The following is a 13,512-nucleotide window of genomic DNA, read 5'->3' as shown; positions in this document are numbered from 1 at the left end:
AAGAGTTGGGACCAGTTCTGCAAAGCCCTCAGATATCAACCTGTCACCGGGCAGAGACATCTGCCTAACCTTTGGTGGCAACAGACCCCTGCTGCTGCTGCAGGGTCATGGACCCAGGTATGACCCCCAGAGGCATCCCAAGCCAAGATCCCACTGTGGTCCCAGATGGCATCACCGGCTACTCACATCAGGCTGTTCCTCACTACCCTCAAGTCTCCAGTTCATTGTGCCCATGTCCTGTTTCTTCTTCCATCTCTCCATCACTTTCTTGCTTCTCTGAGTAGCACCCAGGTCTCTGAGTATCTGAGGTTGTCTCAGGAGTGCTGTGCCCTGCTTGTGCATTACAGCACCGGGCAGGGGTCATCTTGGGCATGGTCTGTACTCCCAGGCCTGCATAGTGCTGGTTTCGTCATTGGCTCAGGCTCACTTTTTTTTCAGGGAATGTTAGGCTACTAATCATTCAGGTGTTCACAGGTCAGAACCCTGAGCAGAGACACAGCCCCTCTCTCTGCCTCTACTGATGCCAAGCCACACCTGTACTGCCTGTAGGGGCATGGACAAACTTTTAGAAAGCGCCCTGGATGATTAAATCTTCCAGTTCTTTAATTCCTGTGCATTGTCTTCCTACTCAAAAATCTTCCTCAGCATAGCTCGATCTAGCTTTTTGGAGCTGTCTTCCGTTTTCTTACGCATGCTCTGGTGCTGAATTGTAAACGCAGCTTCCTCTGTCATTTCTCTCATCAAATTAGACCAGACTTTACCAGAACTTGCCTTGTGATTTCCGTACCCTGTATGTTCTAACTGGCTCATGTTATTACTACTATATGCAAATGTTAACATACTTCTAGTGCCAACTCAAAACATTCAAATCCTGTCCCTACGAAGTTTTTCCATACTTGTCCACGTAAGCCCCACAGGGTGCTCCCCACTCTCAGCATTGCGGGATCCTGTTTTCTTTCTTTGCTGCTACTGTTAAGAGCCTTTTCAGTAATCATGTTTGTATGTCACCCGGCATCACCGCAGTTCACAGAGTAAGAATGTCTGCGGGGAAGAGCCAGGTAAACAATTTGGAGAATCTATCTTTTTAATTGTATAAACTTTATTATTTAAAAAGAAACTTGCAAATGACTGGGGAAAAAAAAAAACAGAACACAAACACCAAAATTAACCAGAAATAATACTTCCTGGGAATCTTTCTAAATGCACTTTTCCTTGATGAGAATTGTAGTGAGAGTAACCAGCCTGGGGCAGCAAGGGCACTTGGGAGTCCAAAGTGCTGCCAGAGCAGAGGCCCATGCTTCAGTTTCCAGCACCAACGTGGCGACTAACAGCCATCTCTAACTCCTACCCCAGGGGATCTGAGCCCCCGTCTGGTCTCCAGGGACACTGTAGACACCTGCAGACACCTGCAGGCAAAACACATGCACATAAGATAAAAATAAAGGTTAAGAGTTGTTTTAGCAGCCCAGCCCAGGATAGGGAAGACGGAGCTCAGCAACATTACAAGCCCAGGACTGGTCTGGGCAAGTTCTGATCACCGGGGGACTTCCACTGGAGAGCTCAGGGGGGCTCACAGCCACCTTTGGTGTCCTGACACCAAATGATGATGCTACACTCACCAACATGGTACTTACTGTGTGCCAGAAACTGCTGCTTATGCAAAGTAACCAACAGTCATCCCAGAGCTGTAAGGCAGCTGCTGCTATTCTCATTGTGTATGAGTAAACTGAAAAGGTAAAGGCGCCTTGTACAAGGCCATACAGTGTTAATTGCTAAACAGACATCCAGATCCGTGTAGTCCCAGTCTGGTGTGCAAGGCGCCTTGTACAAGGCCATACAGTGTTAATTGCTAAACAGAAATCCAGATCCGTGTAGTCCCAGTCTGGTGTGCAAGGCGCCTTGTACAAGGCCATACAGTGTTAATTGCTAAACAGAAATCCAGATCCGTGTAGTCCCAGTCTGGTGTGCAAGGCGCCTTGTACAAGGCCATACAGTGTTAATTGCTAAACAGAAATCCAGATCCATGTAGTCCCAGTCTGGTGTCCGTGCACTTACAATATTACTGAAAGGACCAGTATTGGCGCAAGACAAGTTCTTAGCACAGAGGAGATTTATTTGCCCCAGAGGGACAAAAGACTGTCTTTGAATAGAGAAGAGACAGACATGGCCCATAGAAAAATGGTGGTTTAATATGGGGAAAGGGGGAAACCCCACGTTACGATGAGTTGGTTTGTTTTGACTGGACATGTTAAGTAGGTGACCCAAAGGGGGTTTCTGATTGCTAGACTTCAATACTTTGATAGCTGGACCACCTTGGTAGTCAGCCTCAGGAGGAAGGAGAGAAGGAACAGACCTTGGTGGCTAGCTTTGGGAATGTAATCTACAGTTTTTAGCAAGGCCTGTCAGAGCCATGTCTACCAAGCTGGGGCCTACTAGAGCCTCTTCAGTTGTTTTGGTGGCCCTGTCCGTGTTTTCCCTCCCAAGAGTTTCCTTCCTCTTGCTTTGTGACTTTTCCTGGGGAGATGCAACACACATACCTACTAAACCCAAAGAGGGAGACCAAAGTGAACCAAAGAGTTTTACTGGGGTTTACTTAAAAGAGCAGAAAGGACTGAAAGACAGCTGCACCACCAAAGCCCACCCCAGCATGGTGACAGCTCACAAAGCTGAGAACCTGGAGCTCACTGCACAGCCCGCAGGCAGCTCCGCTGTTGGAGTGTCCCAGGTGACTCAGTTGATCTAAGCCCTTCTAGGCAACTGTGTGGGTCTCAGAGTCTTTGCAGCTTGGCTGAGCTTTATTGCTTCCCAGGCGAGGGAGGAGCCTAGTGAATCTGATCAGTTTCAGAGACTTCCTGAAGCTACTTTGAGTTATCTTCTGTCTTAAGGATGGTCTCTGGGAGACGGAATGTTTCAATCTCAGAGAAACTGCTGCACAACATCCCTAGCCTTGACTTTACTCCTAGCCTTGCATCCCATTATTCGTGTTCTGCTACACCCACGCCAGTGTCACCACAGTAGCATAAGCTACAGGGCGGGGGATATGATTTCTCTGGAAATAAGCCCCCTGGAAGGTCCCTGGCAAACTCATCCCACTTGGAAAAGAGACGTGTTCTGAGATTTCTACGCTTCTTCAGTTGTGGCTCTGGGACTGGAATAATGAATTCTTTGATCTTTCTCTGTGACACCTGAAACAGCACAACTAACTTTATAAAGAAATTTATTATTAGTAGCTTGTTAAAGGCTTTAATAAAAATAATAAGTTTAAGAAAGGCAATGGATTAGATTTAGTATTAATAGTCATTAAGAATAGTGAAAAAAATAATAGGCTCCTTCTTAAGAAATAATAGCATGAGAGGTGCAGCTGGCAGGAGTTTCCCCCTCCCTTCAGTGCCTTGTTCCTAGAGAAGATCATAAATCTTAAGCAGGACATATGGGAGGATGGTTAACAAAGGTGTAGTTAGATTTTGATATAGAGAGGGACTTTGGCAGGCATCTGACTTAGCTCCTGACTTTCCTCTTCATTGGTTAGCAATAATGAAACTATATTTGAGGTTTCTTTTCCTTTGTTTGCTCTGATCAAAAAGTTTTTAGGCCAAGATTACTTGTGGGTACTGCTTTATGTTTGACTGCATTTTGAGTTAAAATGTAAACTTTGTATTCTTGGTAAAAGTCTGAATGTTCTGGGAAGCATGCCAATTTTAAGGTGCCTTTTGTGAAATCATTATAAAAATACTAGCTTGATTTCAGTAAAGTTGCAGCAGAGTCAAAACCATCAAGGTGTCTCTGTCTGTCAATTCTTCACCGAAACCGTGTCTGCCTGTCCAAAGCCTTGTTCTCCCGCGGACGACGGGAGCCTGACTGGGCCGGTCCGTAGCAGTGTTCCATATCTTTTTTTATTTATTTTTATTTTTTTTTTATTTTTTTAATTAATTTTTTTTTTTTTTTGCAGTGTTCCATCTCTAAATTTCTTTACACATATCAAAGTCTGACATCCTAATGGCTTGGGAGAAGCTTGGGCATCACTGCACATACCGTTTATTACAGCCAGACATGATAAAACAGCAGCTGGCTTGTCTGCTGGCCGCTTTGAAGAGCTTCTGGTAGCTGCTCATTGTGGGCCAGTCCCTCTTCAGTTTTGCTACATCTAGAAACCCCAACTTTATCTACTTAGTTTTCCCAATTAAGAAAGGTTCTGACTGCTAGCCAATCAATAAGAGGGAGATTTATAATTCAAAATTAGTTTACGAATTTAAAATGAGAGGTGGGGTGAAGAGGAGGGCTCCTTCACAGTGGCTAGAACAGCTGTATCTACAGTGCAGAGCAGCACCACCACCCCACGCCACCCCAGTGTTGTCAAGGCTACAGCAGATGCCGGATCTCCTCAATGTCTCAAAGGCTGTGTTGAAGGTTTGGCGCACAGGTTGAAAGGGTTAGGCTAACTTTGTAACCTATATGTCTTCTAAAGCCTATAGTTTTGAGTTTTAGGTCCAGGTTAAGCTAAAGCCTCTTAGTACCTTTCCAGAGAGTGAAGGAATGTGACCCTATCTGTGAGGACAGATATAAAAAAGGCAAGCAAGCAATGACCTTCATTCAGCAAAAGAAGGACAAGACCCTTGTCTTTGAGATAGCATTTCTTAGCAACGAACCTAGACTTCTTCTGAGTAGCTTTTGACCTCCAGCCAAAAGTCTGTAGCCCCTAATCTTCAAGGATGAGCTAACCACCCCCACCTTAAATTGCAGCTGCATCCACACTTGGCAGGACTGGCCAAGCTTGAGCACCCAAGACTAACCAATTATCTTACTTTATAGCTTCCTCATCCAATCCTAAATTGCCAAAACTGCAACTTCAAATCTCCCACAATTTTTCTTTTAAAAACCTAAAGGCCTTTGTCTCCCGGTGCCACTCTTTGCTGACCGGCAGGGGAGACCCCATTGTGCAATGGTTAATAAACCTCTTGCTTTTGCAACGAGTCTTGATCTGGGGGAGTTTCTGAGAAGGGCACGATCTTGAACTCCTGAGCTGTGAGACCCCAGGTCTTACAAGGTGACTAAGGAACTATTGGCAAGTCATGGAACCTTTTGGCAGTGGTACCTGTAAGATGTGAGTTGAGACACTGGAGATGTGCCCGTCATGGGGCTGTGAATCCCTGACTCCTCTGACATGCTCCCACCATGACATCCTGTGCCACCAAGCACACAAAGCCAAGAGAGCATGGCCTGGATAGCTATGAGCTGAAATAAGCCTTTCGTTTTTAAGTCGGTTTATTTCAGGTATTTGTTACAGTAATGAAAACTGATCAGCATGGGCACTAGCTTGTAGAGATATTAAAAATGTGAAGGAAATAAAGCAATTTAATTCTAGAAACGAACAGAAAATTACATCAGCAGGGAACAATAGACCCGAATGCATTTAGGAGTTTATAACAAGCGTGGTTTCGCTTTCATGTGATAGAAATCCAAATAGAACCAATCTACTGACCAGATCCTGGAACTAGGCAGCAGCAGACTCGCCTGAGTGCCGTTAGAGCCAGAGCTGCCCCGCAGTCAGTGCGTGGTCCCTGCTTGCAGCTTTCCCGTGGCAGGCAGCTCTTTGGCTTCATTCGTAGCTTCAAGATCAGAGCGCTGCATGATGAGCACCCATATATTGTTCCACGGCTTACCAGTAGTTCCCTGCTGCCAAACCCCTGGGTGAGTTCTTGCTGGTCCAGCACGCGGCCCACGGCCATGTGCCAACACTCTGCCAGGGTCCGAGTTTGGGTTTCTCAGAAGAAGGCAAGGATCGTGGGCTGCAGATAGGGGAAATGACAGAACTGTGACGCTTCATGCGGGAGGGTTAAAAAAGCAGGTAAGTCAGTCAATGGTGCTAGAACAAAGACTGCCTCGGGATTACAGATCCAGATCGGGAGATTTTATAGGTCACCCCCAGCTGTGAAAAATGTATGAATATGCTTTCCATTCGTATCCGATCAAAAGCCTAAAACTGCAAGCAGTTCCAAAATGCTGTCCAGTGTCCTTTTCGGGTTTTTTTTCCACATCATTTTTATGTCTACAAGTGTTTTGTCTGCGTGTATGCAAGCATACCGTGCATGCAAGTCAGGAAACGGGCACCATATACCCTGAACTGGAGTTGTAAACCACCATGCGGGTGCTGGGAGCACAAGCTTCATCCTCTGCGAGAACAATTGTTCTTAACTGCCAAGCCAACTCTCTAGCCCCTCGGGGTTTCTTCTGATTGCTTTTGTGGGTTTTGTTACTGCTGCAGAGGTGGTGCTCACACCATGGTGTGTGTGTGTGTGTGTGTGTGTGTGTGTGTGTGTGTGTGTGTAGGTCAGAAGACAACTCACTGGAGTCTTCCACCTTTGCTGGGGTCTGGAATGGAACTCCGGTCAGCAGGCTTGGGCAGCGAATGGTTCTAACTCAACAGTCCAGGTTATCTTCTTATTTTTTCCTAGGTGTCAGCCAAACTTGCCCATCTCTAGGCTAACAAACCCCACTGAGCTCTTTCTAATGTCCAAGATTCTTTTGCCTTACACTATGAGTTTAAACAAACTTAACCTATTGTGCCACACCCAACTTGTGGCCAAGCGTACTTTTTTCAATAGGCATCACTGAAGGACGTCTGCCATTATGCTTCCAGTTTTGAGAGCATGCTCACACGAGCACCACTGTGGTCTCTGATGTCCATCCCATTATGACAGGAGCATCACCAAGGGCACAGGGCTCCTGGGCTTGGTTTTCTTCGACATCTTCCAGTAACATGAAATTATACTGACAAATATGTGTTTCCTCTCATTACTTTCCCTGACTAGGAGGGACCACAAGCCTGTACTGACTGAGCGCTGGCCATGTGCTACCACCATACTAAACACTGAGTGAAATCATCAAGATGATTCCTTCCTGTGGACATCTGAGGATTTATCTTTTAGTCTGTCACAAATGGATTAAAAAAAAAAAAAATCAGTGGCTTATCCAGAAGCCCAGAACACTTGTTTTTTGACCCAGTCTCACTGTGTTGCTCTGACTTGTGTAGGACTTGCTGGGTAGACAAGGGTGGGTTCAAACTCAAAGAGCTCCACCTGACTCTGCCTCCCAAGTGCTGGGATTAAAGGCGTGCTCTACCATGCCAGGTCATTTTGGCTTTTATTTTTCTTTAATAGCTTTCTAATCTCTCTCTCTCTCTCTCTCTCTCTCTCTCTCTCTCTCTCTCTCTCTCTCTGTGTGTGTGTGTGTGTGTGTGTGTGTGTACAGATGCAGATGCCACAGCATGTGTATAGAGGTCAGATGACAACTTTCAGAAGTCAGTCTACAACTCTTTAAATAGGGCAACAGCCAGGACCCACATTCACACTCATAATTGTTTTTCTTGTTGTTCAGTGTTGTTTGGTTGGTTGGTTGGGTTGGTTGGTTGGTTGGTTGGTTGGTTGGTTGGTTGGTTGGTTTGAGACAGACTCTCAGAGCACTCACACTTATCTTGAACTCAACTATGTAACCATGTTTGGCCTTCGATTGCTGATCCTTCTGCTTCTACCTCCTAAGTGTTGGGAGTAGAGATACGAGTCGAAATGCCCAGTAATACTTAGTTCTTGATGGTAGTTGCCTCTGGGGTGGTTTCAGTGAGAATGACCCTTATCAGCTCATATGTTTGAATACTTGTCCCCAGTTGCTGGAACTGTTTGGGAAGGATTGGGAGGTGTGGCCTTGTTAGAGGAGGTGTGTCACTGGGGGCAGGCTTTGGTTTCAAGAGACTGGCCATTCCCAGTGTGCCTTCTCTGCCTTTGGTCAGCGGTTGAGATGTGAGCCATCAGCTGTTGCTCAGCTGGGCTTCACTCCACCATCTTGGACTCTAACCCTTTCAAACCATAAGCCAAATTAAAATTTTCTCTTACAAGTTGCCTTAGTCCTGGTGTTTTATCACAGCAATAGAAAAGTAGTTAAGACATTGCCCTACAAGTATTTGGATGAAGTAGATCAAGGGGCAGGCTGAGCACGGATGTGTGCTCTTTCACACACACAGAGCTATGTTAGCTATTCATGGAGCTAGGATCAGAAAGGTCAGATTCTCTGGGCATGGAAGCAGAGGCAGAAAAATCGTTTTGAGTTCAAGGGCAGCCAGGGCTACATGGTGACTTCCAGGAAAGCCAGAGTTACATGATGGTGAGAACCTGTCTCAAAACAAAACAGAACAAAAAGAAGAAAATCAGATATTTAATATACGCAATGTAAAATAGAAATATGTCCATTTCTAGAATCTGATACTGGCTTTGCATCTGAAGCCCTCTCCACTCTCAGTAATGTAGAAAATGTCCAGGCAAAAGCAAGGTTTAGTCAAATTATTATCTTTCTTCCATTTTTAACCTTTTTTCATTTTCTCCTCCCCCAACTCCTACACATCCAACTTTATGTTTTCTCTCTCTTTCAAAAAAAAAAAAAAAAAAACACATACAAATGAAAATCAAAACAAATAGACAAAAGTCCAATAAGACCAAAAAAGGGTCCATAAGTAAGTAAACAAACAAACAAACAAACAAACAGACAGACAATTAGCAGATTTGTTTTCTGTTGGCCAATACTTCTGGGCATGGAGCCTAGCTTGGAGTGTGGTTGCTATACACAGTGACACTCAGTTGGAGGAACAGATTTTCCTTTTGCCTTCAGGTGTCAGTTTCTGATAGCTTCTTGGTTAGGGGTGGCACCCAATTTTCGATTTCTCCTCTCAGTCCTGGGACCCCATTCGGCTTAGACCTGTACAGGTCTTGTGCATGCTGCCATAGTCTCAGTGAGTTCATATATACATCAGTCCTGTTATGTCTGGAAAACACCATCTTAGTTAGGGTTACTCTTGTTGTGATTAAACACCAAGACCAAAAGCAATTTGGGGAGGAAAAGGTTTATTTGTCTTACGTATCTCAATACACAGTCCAGTGAGGAAAACCCAAAGCAGGACTTCAAATCATGTGGGCACCTGAAGGCAGGAGCTGATGCAGGGGCCAGGTAGGGGTGCTGTGAACTGGCTTGCTCCTCGGGGCTTGCTCAGCCTTCTTCCTTATTAAAACTCAGGACCAACAGCCTAACATTGTACACTCACAATGGGCTGGGCCCTCCCATACTAATCAATGATTAAGAAAATGCCCCACAGGCTTGCCAACAGCTCAGCCTTACTGTGGCATTTTCTCAATAGAAAGTTCCCTCTTCTCAGATGACTCTATCCTATGCCAAGCTGACATAAAACTAGCGGGCACACTGTCTCCCTGGAGTTATCCAGCACATCTGGCTCTTGAAGTCTCTCTGCCTCATCTTCCACATAGATCCCTGAGCCTTCAGGGGAGAGATTTGATGAAACTATCTCATTTGACACTGAGGGAGGAAGGAGGAAGGTGAAGAGGAAGAGGTGGAGAAAACAGAAGCCACAGGAGCCATTATAACATCAAGTACTGGAGGTTTTGCGGTTAGATGTATTTCTCTATGATTACATAAAATGGGGGGAAATCAAGGCAATAAACACTCTATAAAAAGTACAATAACATACTAGTTTGAGTGTATACGCTGGTAAGCATTTTGAAGACTATAATAAAAGTCTACAGTCTGCCCTAGAATTGATGAAGAGATTCAACATAATTTTGCTGAAATTTGTCAAGGTCCCTTGGAACCTCAATGAAAATAGTTTAAGGCACCTTACAAACACAAATAGTCACAATATAGTTAGCCTGATTCTAGGCACAGCATAAAACAAAAGAGGCGGGCTATCTTGTCATTTCTTTTAGATGCAGTGAAGCACAAATACATGAACCGTGAGCTATGGTATAAACAAAGTAAGTGAGGATATGGAAAATAAATTCTTTGTGTGCCGGAGCGAGTGAAGTGGGAGGCAGAGTGTTTGAAAAGGAACTGTGAAAGAGATGGCCCGTGAAATAGATGCTAAAAGTACAGGAGGACTTGGCACATTTGTGACAAATCAAGAGAAAGGCGCTTGGAGGAGAGAGCGAGCGTGGGTGTGCTCCCAGCTGAGGTCCGTAGAAGGGTCAACGAGCCACACCATCTGTAGATTGGCATTCTTAAACAGTCACGAGAAGCCCAAGGGGTACCAGGTTTGTGCTGAGCCAACCCTGCTCTTTCATCTGGTATCCCCCGGGATCTATGAGAGGCCTTTGTGAAACACCTGAGAGAGATGATGCACGTGACCACAGACTGGCAGAACAATATGGAGAGTAAGTTCATAACCTCAGCCTTCTTAGATCTGGGGTCTGCCTAAATGTATCCACGCTTCAGGGGTTAACACTGGACACTAGCCAAAGCACTGCATAGGAACCATAGGGTTGATTGTGTGCTAATCCATTGTAAGGGATAATAAAAGCAGGTCTCCGGTCACCTTCCATGTGTGCAGGCGACCAAGGGAGTTGGGTGGGGTTAGGTGGAGGCTTGGCCACAGCCTGATATGCTAATCGGTGTTTGCTTGGAGCAGAAGCAAACGTGTCCGACCCTTTTGACAAGAGGCAACTAAGCAAGTTAGAGCCAGATGCTGGCAGCTGAGAGCAGGAGTTAGTTCTCTGTGTCTTAGATCCTAAAAGCTACAAACAATGGTGGGGGGGGGGGAGAAAGAGAAAGAGAGGTTACAGCCACAAGCTTTCTAAAGGAACCATCCTGGGGTTTATCTGTCACCAGGGTTAGCTGGAACGGAATCCCGGCAAAGCACTGCATTTTCGCCACACAGGCACTTTTAAGAGGAGCCTGGTCTATCTAGAAGTTCAGGCTTGAGGCATTAGAAACTGTGTTGTCTTTTAGTGAACGGGCACAAAATCATTCATCACTTTTAGAGCTACAGTCCCAAGTTTCATCAAGGGAGTCTTTGCTATCTTCCAATCTGAGTGGCAACCATTGTTAGGATCACTTTTTAAGATGATGTCATTAAAATAAAAAAAAACTTTTGAAAAAGATGACATCACTGAGACCGATGTTTTGTTTTGTTTTTTCCTTCTCTCTGTCATAAGCCTGGGTATCTAACTTAATGTCTGCTCTTCTCTCTTATACAATCACAGAGAAATTGGGTGAGTACTTGGCAGTTATTCTAGCAGCTAACACAGCTCTTTGGTTCCACTTCTGAGAGTTCTACAGCAGCCTTCAAAAACTGGCGACCTTGAAAGGCTTCCTCTGCCCAATCGCTTGGGTTTGAGCAGGTGCAGTTTAGAATGACCTCAAGAGGGGCTAAACTTTTATAGGCAACAGGCTGTGTTTAGCCTGGGCAAACTCACTAAATCAAAATTAAATGTTAATGATGGCAGTGTCTGTGCCACTCCACTTCGGAAACTGAAACACAGAGAAACGAGGCTCTAACAGCTGTCACTGCCCTCCCCTGAGCCTGGGCTGGTAGGATTTCCACCAACACCTAGTAATCTCCGGGCTGTGTGAAAACTCTCCCCTGGCACGATGTTGGACTGGTGGAGTCGTTCTTCAGAGGCTGAAGGCCCTTGGGAGAAGAACAGCAGCAGGCATTGATAGACATAGAAAACGGACATAAAAAGCAGAACATCCTGTGCCCCAGTCCCTCCCAGGCAGCTGCTGAAGCTGCCCTGCAACTACTGTGACTGCCACCTGCTTCCTGGACAGCCAGCCCCCGCCCCCACCCCAGGCCTATCGCGTGTGCTTTGGTTGTCTTTCCCTATAAGAACATCCCAACGTTGTGCAAAACATCCTTGTCAGTTCAACACTGAGAGATGCTCGCCCCTCACTTATTCTGAATGCATCATTGCAGGCTATGGGTCCTTACGGACTCACGGTTCCAGTCACAAATAGTGGCTGGTTGGATTCCAGAGTCTGATTCTGGCCACTGAGAAAGCTGAGGCCACAGAAACGCATTCTAGGTTTCCACTCTTCAGAAGAGGACTTCAGAGGTGTCAGCTGAGTGAGGAGTGTGGGTCCCAGCCTTGGGAACAGCCCTGGATCTTCTGTGTGGCTGTTCTACCTTTGACTCAAGGGGTCTTGAGAATGATTTAAAAAGAAAAGAAAAAAAGGAGGAGAGGGAGGAGGAAGAGGAGGGAAAGAGGAGAAGGTGGGGAGGAGAAGAAGGGGAAGAGGAGAAGGAGGGAAAGAGGAAGAGGTGGGGAGGAGGAGAAGGGGAAGAGGAGGAGGAGGAGGAAGAGAGGAGGTGGTGGGGAGGAGGAGAAGGGGAAGAGGAGGAGGAGGGAAAGAGGAGGAGGTGGGGAGGAGGAGAAGGGGAAGAGGAGGAGGAGGTGGGAAGGAGAAGGGGAAGAGGAGGAGGAGGGAAAGAGGAGGAGAAGGGGAGGAGGAGAAGGGGAAGAGGAGGAGGAAGCAGCAGCAGCTGTTCTTGCCCTTCGGGTGTGCCATCAGGTGAGGTAGCCGAGTAGAGCCAGGAGAGAACAGCGGGTCTGCTCTTTGTGGGTGGGCACTGACCCCTTCACCGGGGTACCTATAAAAGGCGTGTGGAAGAACTGTCACGTGACTACTAAAAAAGAAATGGACTAGACATGGTAGCCTGCAAGGTTGAGGTTAGCTCCATCTACATTGTAAGTTCCAGGCCAGCCAGGCTCCATAGTGAGACCCTGTCTAAAACAGAAACATAAACTTTACTGGCTGGAAAGATGGTTCAGTGGTTAAGGACTTACAGAGGACCCAGGTTCAGTTCCAACCCACTCATGTCCAGAGGCTCACAGCTGCCCAGCACTCCAGCTCCAGGGGACCCAGTGTCCTCTTGTGGCCTGTATGGGACCCCTCACTCATGTGTACATAACCACACACGGACACACAATTAATAATAAATCCTTGTTTAAAAAGAGAGCTACATACGCTGTTAGCTCTCAGATCAGAAGCTGGATCAAAAGGAAGATTAAGAGTTAAAATGGCAGTTGGACGCACTGAGGAAGATGAATAAGAGGCTGTAGTCAGGTAGGAGATAACCAAGCTTAGACAGGTGAGAGGCAAGCTGAGCTCTGGGCCAGTGATAGCCACCTGCTGTTCATGGTGTTTTTGAAGAGCCTTCCGTCAGGCATGTGAGTGCAGTAAAAAGTAACTAATACAGACGGTGTAATGGTTTGAATAAAAACAACTCCAGAAAGCTGGTTGTGGTCATGCCTGTCCATGGGATCTGCTGCAGGGGACGGTCACAAGTTCAAGGCCAGCCTGCGCTACACTGTGGGCTGGTAAGATAGCTCCACAGGTGAAGTAACCGCTACCAAGGCTGACAACCAGACTGGTCCCCAGGACCCACCTCGTAGAAGGAGAGGCCCCTGGTAACTTGTCCTACGTCTTCCTCACAAATTTCTTGGCCTTTACACACATGCACTCAAAGCACACACACAAACGCATACATACATACATACATACATACATACATACGTACATACTGTGCTGGTTTGAAAGAAAATGGCCTCCATAGGCCCACAGGAAATGGCAGTATTGGAAGGTGCGGCCTTGTTGGAGGAAGTGTGTCACTGGCAGCAGACTTTGAGGCTCAGAAACTCAAGCCAGGCCTAGTGTGTCTCTTCCTGCTGTCTGCAGATT

At 46.2% G+C, this 13,512-nt stretch overlaps 1 pseudogene; it reads right to left on the bottom strand.

Moving 5' to 3' along the window:
* Window positions 1-440: 440 nt before the first annotated feature.
* Window positions 441-556, bottom strand: LOC132653375 (small nucleolar RNA SNORA17; annotated as a pseudogene).
* Between the last annotated feature and the right edge of the window lie 12,956 nt (window positions 557-13,512).

Source organism: Meriones unguiculatus, chromosome 3 (genome assembly GCF_030254825.1).
Source record: "Meriones unguiculatus strain TT.TT164.6M chromosome 3, Bangor_MerUng_6.1, whole genome shotgun sequence".
In the NCBI taxonomy this organism is placed as follows: domain Eukaryota; kingdom Metazoa; phylum Chordata; class Mammalia; order Rodentia; family Muridae; genus Meriones; species Meriones unguiculatus.
This window is presented reverse-complemented; position numbering and strand designations above follow the sequence as displayed.